Source organism: Liolophura sinensis, chromosome 7 (genome assembly GCF_032854445.1).
Source record: "Liolophura sinensis isolate JHLJ2023 chromosome 7, CUHK_Ljap_v2, whole genome shotgun sequence".
In the NCBI taxonomy this organism is placed as follows: Eukaryota; Metazoa; Mollusca; class Polyplacophora; order Chitonida; family Chitonidae; genus Liolophura; species Liolophura sinensis.
This window is the reverse complement of record NC_088301.1, coordinates 30,425,426-30,440,986: the sequence shown is the minus strand read 5'-3', so window position 1 is coordinate 30,440,986 and position 15,561 is coordinate 30,425,426. Positions and strand designations below refer to the sequence as shown.

Genomic DNA, 15,561 nt, shown 5'->3' with positions numbered 1-15,561 from the left:
GTATCTATAATTATGTTTCAATGTCTTATAAAATACATGTGCATGTACACAGAGAGCCAAATCTGAGTAGACCTGTCTCGTGATTAACAGTTAATCTGTACATGTATCATGGTGAAATCTCAAGCTGAAGTCAGCACCTAAACCAGGCACCCCAGCACATCTAACCCCGACATTACCCAATAAAGCAGAAGGCTTAATCAATACAGCTACTTGTTAAGTAAATAGTTAATCCCTTCTGTAGCCTGTCACGCAAACATGTCACATGACCTCTGGGCAATCCTGCCAAGTCTACATGTACATGTGATGTAAAACTAGAACATGTGAGGTGAAAATCTGCTCCAAACTAACTCAATCCAACAACAACCTTTACTCAATCAATACACAGTAGAGAATCCTACAGATCCGACCTTCAGCTTTTGTAAAAGTTATCAAGTTTCTGTACACAGTTTAACAGGACATGGCCATCAAGCCGTAAACAAGTTCCCTTGTTTTTTAAAGTCAGTTTCCCCCGATGGAATAAAATACGCATGGAGTTATCACTGACTTGATGGTCATATATTTGTTACAGTGTGCCCATGAATGCTGTGTATATATGTCCTGTATTAGCTCATTACTTTGTTTCTGACCTATTGATTAAAAAATAACTCAGCATATACAATTGTTATTAAGTATTATATTACGGTTATTTTGCACAACTAATTTCGTATTTATATCTTTCATTATTATTTTGCAAATAAAACTGAACACTACAATGCCAATATTAATATTACTGTACATACACTCTCATGTACACATTGATTACAATACTCAGCATATACAATTGTTAAGAAGTATTATATTACGGTTATTTTGCACAAAGACTAATTTAGTATTTATATCTTTTATTATTATTTTGCAAATAAAACTGAACACAATGCCAATATTAATATTACTGTACATACACTCTCATGTACACATTGATGACAATACATGTGGAAAATCGTGAAGGATCTCTTCACCTGCTTAAGTATTATTTGCCAAACACTCTGTCACACAAACAAATCAATCCCTACCCCCCACATGTATATGTGCTGAGCCGAGCTGGTTTTAAAACAGAGCAAGGCCCAAACCTTGGGATGGAAACAAGTGGGCTGTGCCGAAAAATACAATTACATGAGGTTTTTACATCCTACTTCACAATTTTTCAGTCATATGACGACGAGGAGTCATTAGATGTGTGCACACATAATGTGTCTTCTTGTGCCAGGGCGAGTCCATGCCGCCCCAGTGCTGCCATCACTGAAGCATCAAGCTGAAGACACCAAACATGACACGCGGTAAGATCCATGTATACATGTAGTTCCAAATGGCACAATACATTCATTCAAAACATCAATGGATGTCATACCCGTGTCGTTATACAGTGCCTATATTGTAATATATGAAGTCTAAAAGACATTACATGTTCTTAATAATGACAAGCTGCACAAGACCCAAGTATTTGTATTTGTTATTGTGTAAAGTTTCAGCATCACCCTTCTCAGCTATTCCACTGCTTTTGTTCCCATGCAGTTTCTCAACAAAGGACCCACCAAGTTTTACAATAAAGAGCTTGGATAAATGGCTTGCATGCATGTACATTATGCACAAGACTCGTCCAATGCTGATGGCTTTACATGAGCACTGCTGATCAATAGGGTTATAACCCTCAAATATTTGCTCATACTTGGTTTGAGCCAGGACATATGTTAGATATTCCGGAGCAAAGAAAACTGATAGAATGTCAAGATTTGCAAACAAAAGCCTCCTGTGAGCCTCCAAAAACTTAAGACGACCTGATACAGTTGACCACGCCATAAAGGAATGCTGATACAGTTCGTAGGAATAAAGGGAAATTTCTCATAGGATATCAGAGAGATACATCCCCTGCATCCTTACAGTGCATTTGCAGCTCTCGACGCTTGCTTTACATCTCTGCCATTAACATCACATTTACTATGAAGCCCTCTAGCATCAGTGTTTACATGTACATGTACCTGCAACCATACATGTGAAATCCACAAGCCCATTCAAAATTGAACTTTTTTCCTACAAATGTTACCTGCTTTAACTTCTAGAACCAATAAATGTACATGTATGTCTAGAATTAGATGAACATGGAGCCCACTATACTATTTACTTATTTATTTGATTGGTGTTTTACGCTGTACTAAAGAATATTTCACTTATACGACGGCGACCAGCATTATGGTGGGTGGAAACCGGACAGAGCCTGGGGGAGACCCACGACCATCCGCAGGTTGCTGCCAGACTTTCCCACGTTCGGCCGGAGAGGAAACCAGCATGAGCTGGACTTAAACTCACAGCGACCGCATTGGTGAGAGATTCCTGGGTCATTACGCTGCGCTAGCGCGCTAACCAACTGAGCCATGGAGGCCCCCGGAGTCCACTAATACATATTTATCAACATGTACATGTATCAGTATCTTTGTGCAAGGAGTTTTCATAAGCACGTCTTTAATGGTATTTCTCTAATTTGTACTGGTATGAATTTTACTACAGGTAGTCCAAGTGGTATCATTGTCTTGGATGTTTTCAACTTAACTGGCACAATGACACACAGTCAGTTGTTTTGTATTTGAATACAAATATGTACTCAACAAAGTAACTGTGCACAGGTATAAATATACATTGTTCTTCCATACATACTGTCGTTTTTGTATTCATGTTGAAGAACAACGTATTGTCGAGGAGCAGATAAAAAATGGTTACTCGAGTCATGTCGCCAACATGTTTTCAAGGTCAATGACAGAGGAAGGGTGAAAATGAGTGTCGGTTAGCTCAGTAATGGGTGTGTCCATCACAAAGGTTGATGATTTCTGTGCATCTTCATCTCATTGCAGTCACCAAGTGAGCAAGAATCCTTGTGGTAATGATGAGCCCAGATCCTGGTTAGGTCTCTAACCACTGCATCAACATTTTGCGGCAAGCAATGCTTCCCTCTCAAGCGTTGGTCCACTTCGCCCCAAACATGCTCAATAGGTTCTATATCAGGTAAATTTGCAGGCCAAGGGTCGACATGAAAGTCGTTTGAATCCGTAAATCCGTAAATGCTCCTGTCATCTGAGTGGAAGGGGCCGGGCATTTCCCTGCAGAAATGTGATCTGGGACCGAGACGCTGCAGGAAAGGGATGACAACAGACTAAAGAATATCTGGTCTAGGTAACCTGCAGCATTCAAGTTACCATCTACAACAAGACAACATTCATGTACAATGGCAGAGGACAATGGGTTACCCCTCTACCATGTCTGCTTTAATAAAATCATACATGTGTATCATCTGCTTTTGTCTTCACGCCACTACTGACTGGCAATGTGATGTGTACATGTCGCATGGAAATTCCCAGTAACTAGCAACATACGGGACACACAGATTGCGAACAGAAGTGATTGCCAGTTTGCAACTTTTGTCTGGTGGAGATTTGTATTGGTGGTTTCAGGGCCCAAAAACATAAGCCTCAATCTGCATGTCTCTCACGGTGCCATAAACAATTTCAAGGATTGAAACTTTTGAAACCAGTTAGGGTTAAGCCTTGATTTCTGTGTGTATAATTCCATCTGTTTGTGCCTATATCATGACATTGGCTTTTGTTGCCATCCAGTTAGGAAGTGAAAAGGCTGCAGGTCAATGCGCCAAAACATACAGAAGGCCTATAGCCTGTGTCTGTCAAGCTCACAGAGCTGTTGAGTGTTCTTTGCTATGTCCACAACTTCTTCATAGGGGCTCTCAGCTTAGGCTCTTCCACACATGCTGGATAAACATAGGCCACCCTTGCTAGATGCACGCACACAGCCATTCTCTGCGTTCACCATTTCATCGCTTTGCTGAATCCTGTTCAAGGCATACTCATTGATCTACTATGATTTGCCGACTTCCCTGACATTTAACTACTGAGCTGTCAAAAGGCAAGACCCATTAGACTTCTGCCTGCAGGTAAATGGGCCCAATGCCTCTAGATTTCAGATGTTATCTATACGTTTTTGATGATTTTAGCTCCTAGATACAGCGGATTTCCACATGGCCTGAGGACACAGTAATTGCATTACACCATGATAAATGTGTAGCATTTCCAGAGAAACTACCATGCAAACATGTGCACATGCTACTCTACATGTCCATGTAGATACACAGCAATTGCCACCTAATATTATGGAGTGAAACTTAAAAACTACAAAACAAAACAAAAACAAATACTTTTGCCTAAGCTCAAGAACTTGAGAAGTTTTGTGAGACCAGGCCCTGGTCTGCTCTTTTAAGCCAATACACATATAATTGATTTGTAGCAGAAGTCCATCACTCAGAAGCACGCTACTTCCGTATAGCTAGTCTCCATGGCACATTACACATGTTACACCATCTGTAGAAGCTCGCGCCACCTGGTGGAGAAACATGCCTACCGTTTGGGTAGAAATTGTGAACTGAATCATGGGAAATCTAATGTAAATGGCTGCTACAAGAACTAGTCACACCTTGAAACCGAAACTGAGTATTTAAAAACTACAATTTTGCTCATCATTGTTGCTCTGCAGTTAAAAAAACCCATTGACCATTTTTGTATTTCTATACAATTTCAAAACAATTACTATCAAAGACACTGTTGCCCTTTTACAAAACTGTCCAGTGACGTAAGTCTATTTCAACAAAACCGTGTCTGAACATTTTTTTTTCACCATGCATCAGCCATTTTTCAAATGTTTGCTGTGCAAGAGAGAGGAAAAAAATACATGGTATCACGTGTTAAAGATCAAAGAAAAGTGTGAAGTGTCATGGAGACTAGCTATATGGAAGTTGCGTACTTCTACGTAATGGACTGTCCGTTTGTACAGTGAGTGAGTGAGTGAGTGAGTGCTTCGGGTGTAATGTCCTACTTAATAATTTTTTAGTCATATGATGAGGAAGTCCTTAGAGTACGTGTAATGTGCCTTCTTGTTGCAGGAAGGATTTCCACCCTCTTTTATTTAGTGCTGCTTCACTGAGACGAATTACCAAAGACCAGCAAGCCCCTTAATGCTGAACCCCGAGTGAGGAAGCTACAACTTTCTTTTTTAGGGTCTTCAGTGTTGCCCGACCCAGGATTGACCCTGGATCTACTGCAGCCAACATTCCATCAACTCAGCTATTGCGGCCGGTGCATCTGTTTGTGCAGGTACACTGTACAGACATGAACACATGTTTACATGTATACATCTTTACTTTCCACAAAAGCTGACAGAAATGTAATTGTTAACTTGAGTTTCAGCAATACTAATATCTGTCCTAAACTTTAGAAGAATCTGAATATGAAAGATTTTTGAAAGTAAACTACTGTTCATCCACATGTAATTATCATCATATTGATCTTTGTGCAAGATTCAGGAGTCTGATCAAGCGGCCAACTTTGTATTGTTGTAAAACACCACAGAAATATTCACCCATACGTACATAACTGCTGTTTGTTTAATGATCAGGGGGTCCTCTTGGGTTCAGTTGGTTAGTGCGCTAGTGCAACATAATGACTCAGGTGCCTCTCACCAATGCGGTCGCTGTGAGTTCAAGTCCAGCTCATGCTGTCTTCCTCACCGGCCGTACGTGGGAAGGTCTGGCAGCAACCTGTGGATGGTCCTGGGTTTTCTCCTACCATAATGCTGGTTGTCGTAGAAGTGAAATATTCTTGAGAACGGTGTAAAACACCAATCAAATATAAATAAATTTAATGATCAGGCTTATTCTAAGTGAGCTGAAAGTGGAGAAATCCGCTGGCTTTTGCCACACAGATGTAATCGTCAGAGAAACTATAAATCAGCCAGAGCCAAGCCGGAAATATTCTCAATTCAACTTCTTCGCACAAAAAACGATCACTGTATCATAAAAAGAAATTATATGTATTCCTATAAAGGTCAATCGTCTGCCGTTGTAGTATGCTTGTAGTAAGACAACTGATTTTAGTTATTTTTAGTTTTTTCTTGATTTAGTTAACAATATTAACTTTTCAAAGCCCTGAAGTTTCATGAATATGCATGATTCATGGCCCAATCAGGTTCCACTTTACAAAAGACAACAAGCACCTTACAAGTAGTTACCATCTGGTATTGCCTGAAAGCTCAGTGACTTTGACCTGCTTGTTCGTGTTGATAAAAGTACATCAGTACCATTCACAGCTTATTGCTGTTCTCCATGAATGTTTTGTCCAGGAATGAACTGAATGTGTACAGGTTGCCACATAAACCATTTTATTTCTTCTTCTTTTAGCTACCATTGGGGTGGAATTTTCCTGACATTACGTTGTAAGAGCCTGGTAGTAAGGGTACGAGTGTGGGGCAATGGTCCTCCATGCGCAGAGCATTCTGGGATTGCGCACTGACCAGTGCTCTGCCGATCACCATGCTGTATCCAACTTAACAGTTCCCTTTCGTCCTTCTGTAGGTCAATAATATTATGTATTCTGGCATCTCTGTTCAGCTTGGGTCTTTTACAGATCTGAACCTGCATGCATTTGTTTTAAAACAAGGAAATTCACACTTACAAGATACGATCAATGACTGGCTGTGAAGTTTACAGTGACAGGAGTATGACTATCGGCCTACTTAAATTCGAGTTTACCAAGCAATCCACTAATGGATCAATAATCGGCATAAGCAATAAAGCTAATCCACCAACAACATCAGCCACCTGATGATATTTCAAGGAAGATTGAAAGCGATGTATTGCACCACGTGTGAAAATTCATTGACCGCAAAAACACTCATTGAAAATTCACTGACCGCAAATTCCTCACTCAGTTATCAAAACAGTCACATGTCAAAACTTTAAGTACACAGTGCATTTAATCATATACTGACCAACAGTTCAGTATGGAGATATCTTGTCCTGTGAGTTTCAAAACTTTTAGGGATCAACAGGACAACTGTCCTGCTGGCTTTGCTTCTAATTTCTATCCCTGACAGTCAAGCAAGGGAGATTACAAAGAAGGAAGACGTACACATTAAACTTTCGTGAGTCAATGGCAGCTCACAAGTACAAACAGAGGTACACCTTAATGTAGGTCATCAGTACAATGTAAAAAGTTATCAAAAACTGATATAGGGCAAAACAAAATCATGTTATTCGTGAATTTAAAAATTGCTGAATCCTACACATGTGGTAAGATTAGAGGATACATGTACTTTCTGCTGATAACCTTGAATATTCAGTTTGGACATCTGCTATTTAAAGTGTATACCACATGCACACCCTTGCAGCAGGTACATGTATTGTAAGTGTACCAAGAGAACAATGAGAAGTTCATTCCAACACCATGCAGAGCTACTACTTAAACTGCATGCTGGCACACAATTCTTGACCAATGACGTACATGTATAATAAATTGCTACTAACATCAGCGCACGGTGCAAGGGAGGGGAGGGGGGGGGGACTTTGCCACTATCAAAACAATTATATGAATCGTTGGAGTGGAACCCTAACTGTGGTGAACTGACAAAAGGCTGTATTTCACCAGTTTTGTGTTGCCATTTCCAAACTACCACACTGTCATTGCTGATCTGGTATTGCTCTCTATGCCGTAAGTCCTTTGGATATATATCAGCCTACTGTCCTGCACATGTCTACATCAGAGACGACAAAGTTTGTCAACGTATGTAATTTATACATCATCGATACACACAGGTTTACCTCTGAACTAGGGCAGACATGATAGCCTACTATTTGTGCTACAGCCAGATTTTGCATGTCATACATGTACATGTATGTGCATGAAACATTCCCTATTCATACACATGTACTTGTGCTTCTAAGAAACATCAGGATATTGTCAAACAGCATTACTCCTGAATCTTGTGGCCACACTTCAGCATACCTGTAGCTACTGGGCAAGCCATGTCTAATACAAAAGATTGTCCACTAGCTGTTCTATAGTACATACATCTATTTACACACATGTACATATGTAAGCTTCTACACCAGTTTATTGTGTAAGGTTAAGAAATTAAAATTTCCCAAGGCAATGTTAACTTTCCTCAGCTACATGTCTGATGAGGTTAGCTCATAGACTATTAGCACATTTCATTATGCATGAACACATTTTGATACTTGCACTCTTCGGCTTAAATGACTGAACTTGACTCTGCTTTCCAAGGTTAACACATACATGTACATGCCAAAGACTTCAAAGCTGTCATGTAAATCCACGATTAATTTATCAAGGCTAAATACAATAAAGACAAGATCAAAGTTTTCTTAAATGTTTTCTTTAGATAGGATTTCTCAAATATCTTGTTTCAACATGTACATGTGTTAGGATAATTCAACTAGCTAAATGAGCACGTTCCTTATTCAACATGAGCTCCCTCCTTATTCAACATGAGCTCCCTCCTTATTCAACATGAGCTCCCTCCTTATTCAACATGAGCTCCCTCCTTATTCAACTTGTGACAAACATGTATATACTCTGTTTGTCCTCATCTAGCACCTCATCAACCCTTTTTCATGTTCGCTACTCCCAGTACACTGGCATGGGAAGCTCGTTCATGCAGTACATCAACCTACGGACGTCGCTAAGAAGTGCACGTAATTTCAGTTCGGTTATCACCAGGAATGCCCAGCATCAACTACTGTTTTCTCTCTACTAATCAGACTGTATCTGAATCTATTTTTTTTTTCACAAATGTAGCTTCTGTTGATTAATGATGGACCAGAAATGTTTGGATAAGTGGTGCCTGAATAGATGGTAATGTACTCTTGTACATGTACGTTTATGTCCGTTCTCATTAAGCTTCCAACCTGATAGCCTATTTAAGCCTATGGATTTAGCTGGACAATTATAAAAAAAATCTTTTCAGACAGAGATTTTGTTGTGTTTCAAGAAAACTGCAAACCGCAGTGGTTAGAAAGTTGGCAGCAAAATTTTCCTGGATGTTATCTTAAACGGTTTTGAAGTGTTTTTCCAGATCGTATGGTTTGGCAATCATACTGAATTTCGAATTAAACCTTTAATCTTCTTCTTCTCAAGAACTAATCGACGAGTCCTTGTAAAATTTGATGTGCACGTCAAACAATACTAGTTACATAACGCAGGAGCAGACATTAGATTCTTTCAAAAACTTTAACAGTTCGCCACTGGTCAAATATATGACATGATAAAAAGGAGGAATAGCCTTTACTTAGGGTGAAATTCAGCGTACATGAAATTGTTTGTAACTCATGGAATCCTGCTCAATTTGCCATGTGCAGGGCGGCGGCTGAATTTCCGAATCAAATGGTCTATTTAGTTGATTACTAATGAAGATTCCCTCCAAGAATGCTGACATGCCTAACACTTACGGCGATTCACAGAGCTTTTCGTGGTGGAATAAAACAAAATATAGCTACCCCCAACACATGCATGTGTGTTTCTATAGGTAGAAAGAAACAGTTTTATTTCTGACTGATTGTGGACTTTCTCAAGCATATACTCTGAACTGAAAAGTGGAAAGTTCAATCATGTGACTGGCTCAAAGTACACATAAATTTATAATTGATCAATTATTCAATGGGTGTAAAATTGGGAAAGAGCGAAACTAAGGGATGAAACTAGATTTTGTGTTTAGGTCGTAATGTATTACTCTTATAAAGTAGTTTTATGCGGGAAAAGGGCAATTGTGCCTAGCGAAATGATGATGTAAATTATATGATGACCAAGCTATGGAAAGACATGTGAGGCATTCTCCCAAAACTCAGGCTGCTTTAAAGGGATGAGTCTGCCCCATCTATTACGCAAGCATAATATTAGAGTTGACTATTCACTGTGTATAGTATCTATCTTGATTTAAAAATTTTTATTCCACTGTTAATATATATTCTAATTTAGAATATGCTTAAGACTTGTGTTTATTGGAAAAACAATACATACACAGCTAATACTAAATATAGCCTAGTATACTCATAGACAGAAGTTAGGTGCTTCGATGGACTCCCCACCGTTTGCTGAACGGCTGTAGATGATACACTTGGCAGACAACACAGCAAGCTCGGCCACTAGCTAGTTCACCGAGTCGAACGTTCCACTGGCCGGCAGTGTAACACAGGCCGCGCTAGCTGCAAATATTTGACCAAGTTTCATCAACATTCTTAAACACAGAGTGACACCGACATTATAAAACACAACTTGTGAGTTCTATGAAGTGTGTAAGTGTAAGAATATTCTTTGATGGACACAAAGGTCATTAAGCCCCCAACGAACGGCGACAGTCGAATTTACAGGCTTTGTGGAAGATGATAGCGGATCGCAAACAACGACGATGGAAAGGTGTCCCCTGCCACGGCTGCACTTCCAAAACTGTCTCAAACAAGAATGGAATATGTCTGATAGGGGCCTTGAACCGTGGGGGAAGTACAGACAACTAACTTACCTGTTGTTCATCTCGTAATTAATATCCAACAACGAAACATAGTATGCCCAACACCTGTGATAAATCGGGTAACACGTTAGCGCTCGCGTATTCACCTGTGCTGACCCGCCGCCATTTTACAACAGACTGTCGGTGAGGTCACGTGACACAAATTGTTGATTACACTACAAAAGCTTGTGATTGATCCTTTCAGTGAAGGTGTGTTCCGATCATTTCGCGCAGGTGTCACCAATATATTTTTTATACCCGAATCGTTCCGATATACATATATAAAAGTACATGAAAGAAAACATCGGGCTTTCTCAACGCACGTACACGTACTATATTGTAAGTACAAGTACGTGAATACATGTAGGCCTACATGTAAATTTTGTACTAATATAGCCTACATACATATATTTACTTATTTGATTAGTGTTTTACGCCGCACTCGAGAATATTTCACTTATACCACAGCATTATGGTGGGAGGAAACCGGGCAGAGCCCAGGGGAAACCCACGACTATCCGCAGGTTGATGTCAGACCTTCCCACGTACGGCCGGAGAGGAAACCGGCATGAGCTGGACTTGTACTCACGGCGACCGCATTGGTGAGAGGCTCCTGGGTCATTACGCTGCGCTAGCAGCGCCAACCAACTGAGCCACATAGACCCCTAGCCTACATATATATTTGATTTATTTATTTAATTGGTGTTTTACGCCGTTCTCAAGAATATTTCACCTATATGACAGCGGCCAGCAATATGGTGGGAGGAAACCGGTCAAAGAAACCCAGGGAAACCCACGACCATCCGCAGGTTGCTGAAGACCGCCGGATATATATAGATATATATGTAACTATATAAGGGAGTAAATTCGTAAATCATGTATTGTTTCAATTTCAGGGAATGCTGTTATATTAAACAACTGCACTAGAGGTAATTTTAATGCTACAATTCTATAATCCAGCTCTGATATAGGCCTGTGTGTGGGCCGGGTATAGGCCTATTATGTAGCCTTTATTTTCATTTTATTTTTATTATTTTTTTTTTGTATTCAGATTTATAGATTGTTGGATGATTGCTTTAAACAAAGTTTTCCAATAAATAATTGAACAACCTTTTAAAAAAAATAGAAAAGAAAAAGTGACAAGAAGATACGTGGTGGACAGTGAGTCGATCGAACTCAGTATGGGCGGACTGGTCGTCACTGCCACACTCACGCAAACCCACTGCACCACTGCTCATGATGAAAGATTTAGTGATAGTTACCGCTTTTATAAATAGATATTCAACTTTTTTGCATATATAGTTCGTATATGAGAATAGTTTCTTAACCAGTCTCAATTAATGAGAGCACTAGTTATATCACAAGATATATTTGATGCATTCAGTATGATAAAATAAAATGAAATACTTCTACTTTCATTTTCGAAAGTGTGACGTTTAGGATACGTATGCACCTCGCACATCCAACAATGATAAACCATGCATATTTGACAGGTCAACGTCACCGCAAGGCTATGCGGTAGCTAAACCACCTATCTTGTACTAAACACACTATACTTAATTAACACAGCAATAAGGTGGTGTTGCAAAGCAATGAACACTATTACGTAAGCAAGCTAGAGAAAAATGAAGGTAAAGATATAGCCTATGCAACATACATACATACGGATTTTGTGGAGGGTTGACATTATGCACACATCATTATGCACTATATGTATACGTTGTATATTTAGTTCTGTGTTGTATATGTTATTTATTTATTTATCTGATTGGTGTTTTACGCCGTACTCAAGAATATTTCACGTATACGACGGCTGTCAGCATAATGATGGGAGATAATATGATATATTTACTTGCTTTAGTTGTGCACGTAGAAACCAAAATGAACTTAATTTTCATTTTTCGGTTTTCTTCTGACCAAATAATTCGGCCAACTGCTTTCCAGCATATACTAATCAAGTGCAGTGCCACTGAACTATAAATCATAGGTAGGCAGAATCGTCCGAACGGGATTTATACCAATATATTTTAGATATAAAGAGCGTGGCAGAGTCGAAAGCGATATATTATATACAAATACCTTTCGGACGATTCTGCTGGGTATGCCATAAATTATATTATAAACGTCTACGGTATGATACCTCCTAAGATTTTGAACATTAACGTTTGAAACAGTATAGATTTCTCTAGCATTATATATGAAAAAAATACAACACAGTAAAAAAGAAAAAAAAAAAAAGACTAGCAGAGCGTGGTTTCGATCCACGGACCTCTGGGTTATGGGCCCAGCACGCTTCCACTGCGCCACTCTGCTGTGCGGATAACGGCACGCGTAAAAAACCCTATAAACTCATAGTGGTTTAAATTTTGTTTCTCCAGGAAGAAATTGAATTGTATGTTTTGATTGTGATATATACATCATGATTCATTTGATTCGTTCAAACAACGCTCAAACTTTACTGATATGTTCCTTTGAGGTCATTGACCAGATGAAGAACATGAGAAAAAGACCTCAGAGCTCAGGTGTAAGGGAAACAACTCTTGCGCTGAATCTGTTACAAGTGTTTTGGCGCGAAATAAATACGCTTTCTGATCGTTCATTCTGATCGTTGGAACCGATTTTAGGAGATGTTTTTGGTGCGTTGCAATAGCACAAATTGCTCTCGATCCATCTCCTTTGTTCATCCGTCTCCAAAGTCGGTAGTATTTTATTATCTGTGTAGGCCTTATGTAGGCTTGTATAGGCCATATAATAGTTGTGTAGGCCTACCCGAATGTTTCCCCATACAACAGTGGCGGTTAAGCTAGGACCTGTTGTTCGAAACTGTTTAAAGACTTCAAACCAAATATAACTTGAAATCAGTTTTGTACTCAGTCCCAAAACAATTGCATCAGAGTAGGCATACATTAAATATGAACCAAGCCTGCCGCAGTTATAGGCTATTTTAGGCTTTGGCCTGATGAATTTGGCTAAAATTTTAATTATACAATTTGACTCAAATATACCAGTATTAGCTAATACACTATATAACACCCGGGCCCAGTATATTGCGTCTTGTTTGTTGACTAGCCTAATATTCTCTTTACGTGACTCCAACATGTAATTTCTCTACTTGGTCAAGACCTTATACTTTTTCCTGGAACAGCTTTAGCTGAGTTACAATACATTATTTTATATAAATAGGCCGAACATTTTGATATTGTCTTCACAAATTATGGCTGAAATATTGACGGGGTGGCGTTAAGCCATATACATTCATGCATTCACTGACGACGGAGTTAAGCTGTCGACTGATCATAGAAGCAAGATGCGACCGCCTCGGTGACCTAGGGATTATAGCGTCCGCACCGAAAACGGGACACCTGGGGTCAAACCCGGGTCATTTCAAAGACTTTAAAAATGGTATAGGCCTACTACTTGTTACTGCATGGTTAGGCGCTCAGCACTGAGAATTCAGAGCAAGGAAACAAGATTGGCTGGCCCCATCTTAGTATAACGTGACTGGGTGGGGTGTCACGTCTGGTGTCTTCAGCATGATATATCAGTGACGGCCGTATTTTGGCGGCATGGACTTGCCCAGTCACAAGAAGACGCAAGAAGTATATCTATATACACACACCGAATGACTCCTCGTTATTATATGGCTGAAAAATTGTTAATTTGGCTACATATATATGACTAAATATATGTATATGGCTTTACAAATTCATTTTCTAAAAAAAAAAATATCGATTTCGTACATAAAATCTGCACGAAAATCGAAGGTAGGTAGGCCTTCAAACCTGCCTACATATAAAGAAAAGAGGGAGTTAATCATACGCCTGTTGGCCTAAGACTACTATGATTTAATGAAATTTAAAGTTACACAGAAAAACTTTTCCTTGTGAAAATGACGACAAAAGATTGGTATACGGCCTGTCTCCCAGAATTCGTCATACTGGAGTACTGACTCGTTTATCAACATCATCAAAGCTACCACAATAGGTTAGTCAAGAAAAAGACTAATTAGGGTTGGTCCATTAACAAAAATTAATCGATTTGATAAATTCACATTCCTAAAAAATATGACTAAAATGCATTAGTCAGTTCTTGTCGTCACCTATCTGGTACAAAATCTGTGATTTATTCTTTCCAGCCTTGATTAATTGAAACAAGGTCTGTTTCAACACCGACGTTTTCCAAGTCCATGTAGGCTATTGAGGACACCCTGTCAAAACACCTGAAACGTCTGCTTCATAACACTGTCACGTTATATAGACCGAGAGACAGCTCTGGGATAAACGGTATCACCGTCCAGTGCGATTACACATGCACATATCCATATATCGAACCCATGCAGTAAAATAATTAACAAAGGTGGCTTGAAGTCGTTTCCCAAAAGTAATGTTCAATAACCCATCTCACCATTTGTTTCGCTCCCAGGGGATTGGGCTGCGTGTTTAGGCTTAATACAAAAGATGTACAGCATGAAGAGTTCTAACACTGAAAAAAACAAGACAGTTATTAATTTTTTTGTTACTGTAAGAACACGTGCAGGAATGCTTGTGTTATCCTGTCAGTTTAGCAGGATGTGCTGGAAGAAACGCCAGTATTGTTCAGTTCTTTTGGATATGCTGTATTAAAAACATAATGGGTAGCAATCACTTCGCAAACAACGTCTGGATTTCTGACAGACGCTAACCCTCAACCCAGACAGAAAGGTTGGGATCAACCTCGTGCAGGATCTGACATTTCGTACGAACTATAGGAGGACAGTGGGTGGAGTAGTGTAGGCTGCATCTGGAAAGAAAGTGTTGAGTGTTAACAACGTTAAAACCTCTTGAAGTAAAATAATTCTGGAATTACACAGGCACATAAACAACCAAAACATATCCAAAGTCATTAATACACAGACATTAACTACACAAAATAAATGATATATAAAATGATGTCGTAAACATCGCCTTCATTTTAGGTGTTCACTACATTATCCATAAAGGGATACAAAATTGATTTGGACTGGTTAACTTTTACTACATCACAGGTCAGCTTCACTGAGGCATGGCACTGGTTAACTAAACATCACTTCAAGGGTATAAGTATTGCTGGTAAATTTATACATCAATTAAATACTATGTTGCATACTGGGTGTCAATGTTATTAGAGAGTACCAACAAATCAGAACAAACACCC

The 15,561-nt window shown here is 39.3% G+C and overlaps 1 protein-coding gene across 1 annotated transcript in view; it reads right to left on the bottom strand.

The window, feature by feature from the left end:
* LOC135471204 (leucine-rich repeat-containing protein 7-like) overlaps positions 1 to 10,519 on the bottom strand; it is a 50,357-nt gene extending 39,838 nt beyond the window's left edge. The window contains exon 1 of the mRNA XM_064750325.1: positions 10,402 to 10,519. The gene's annotated coding sequence lies outside the window, so the exon portion shown is untranslated. The remainder of the gene's footprint in view (positions 1 to 10,401) is intronic.
* Between the last annotated feature and the right edge of the window lie 5,042 nt (positions 10,520 to 15,561).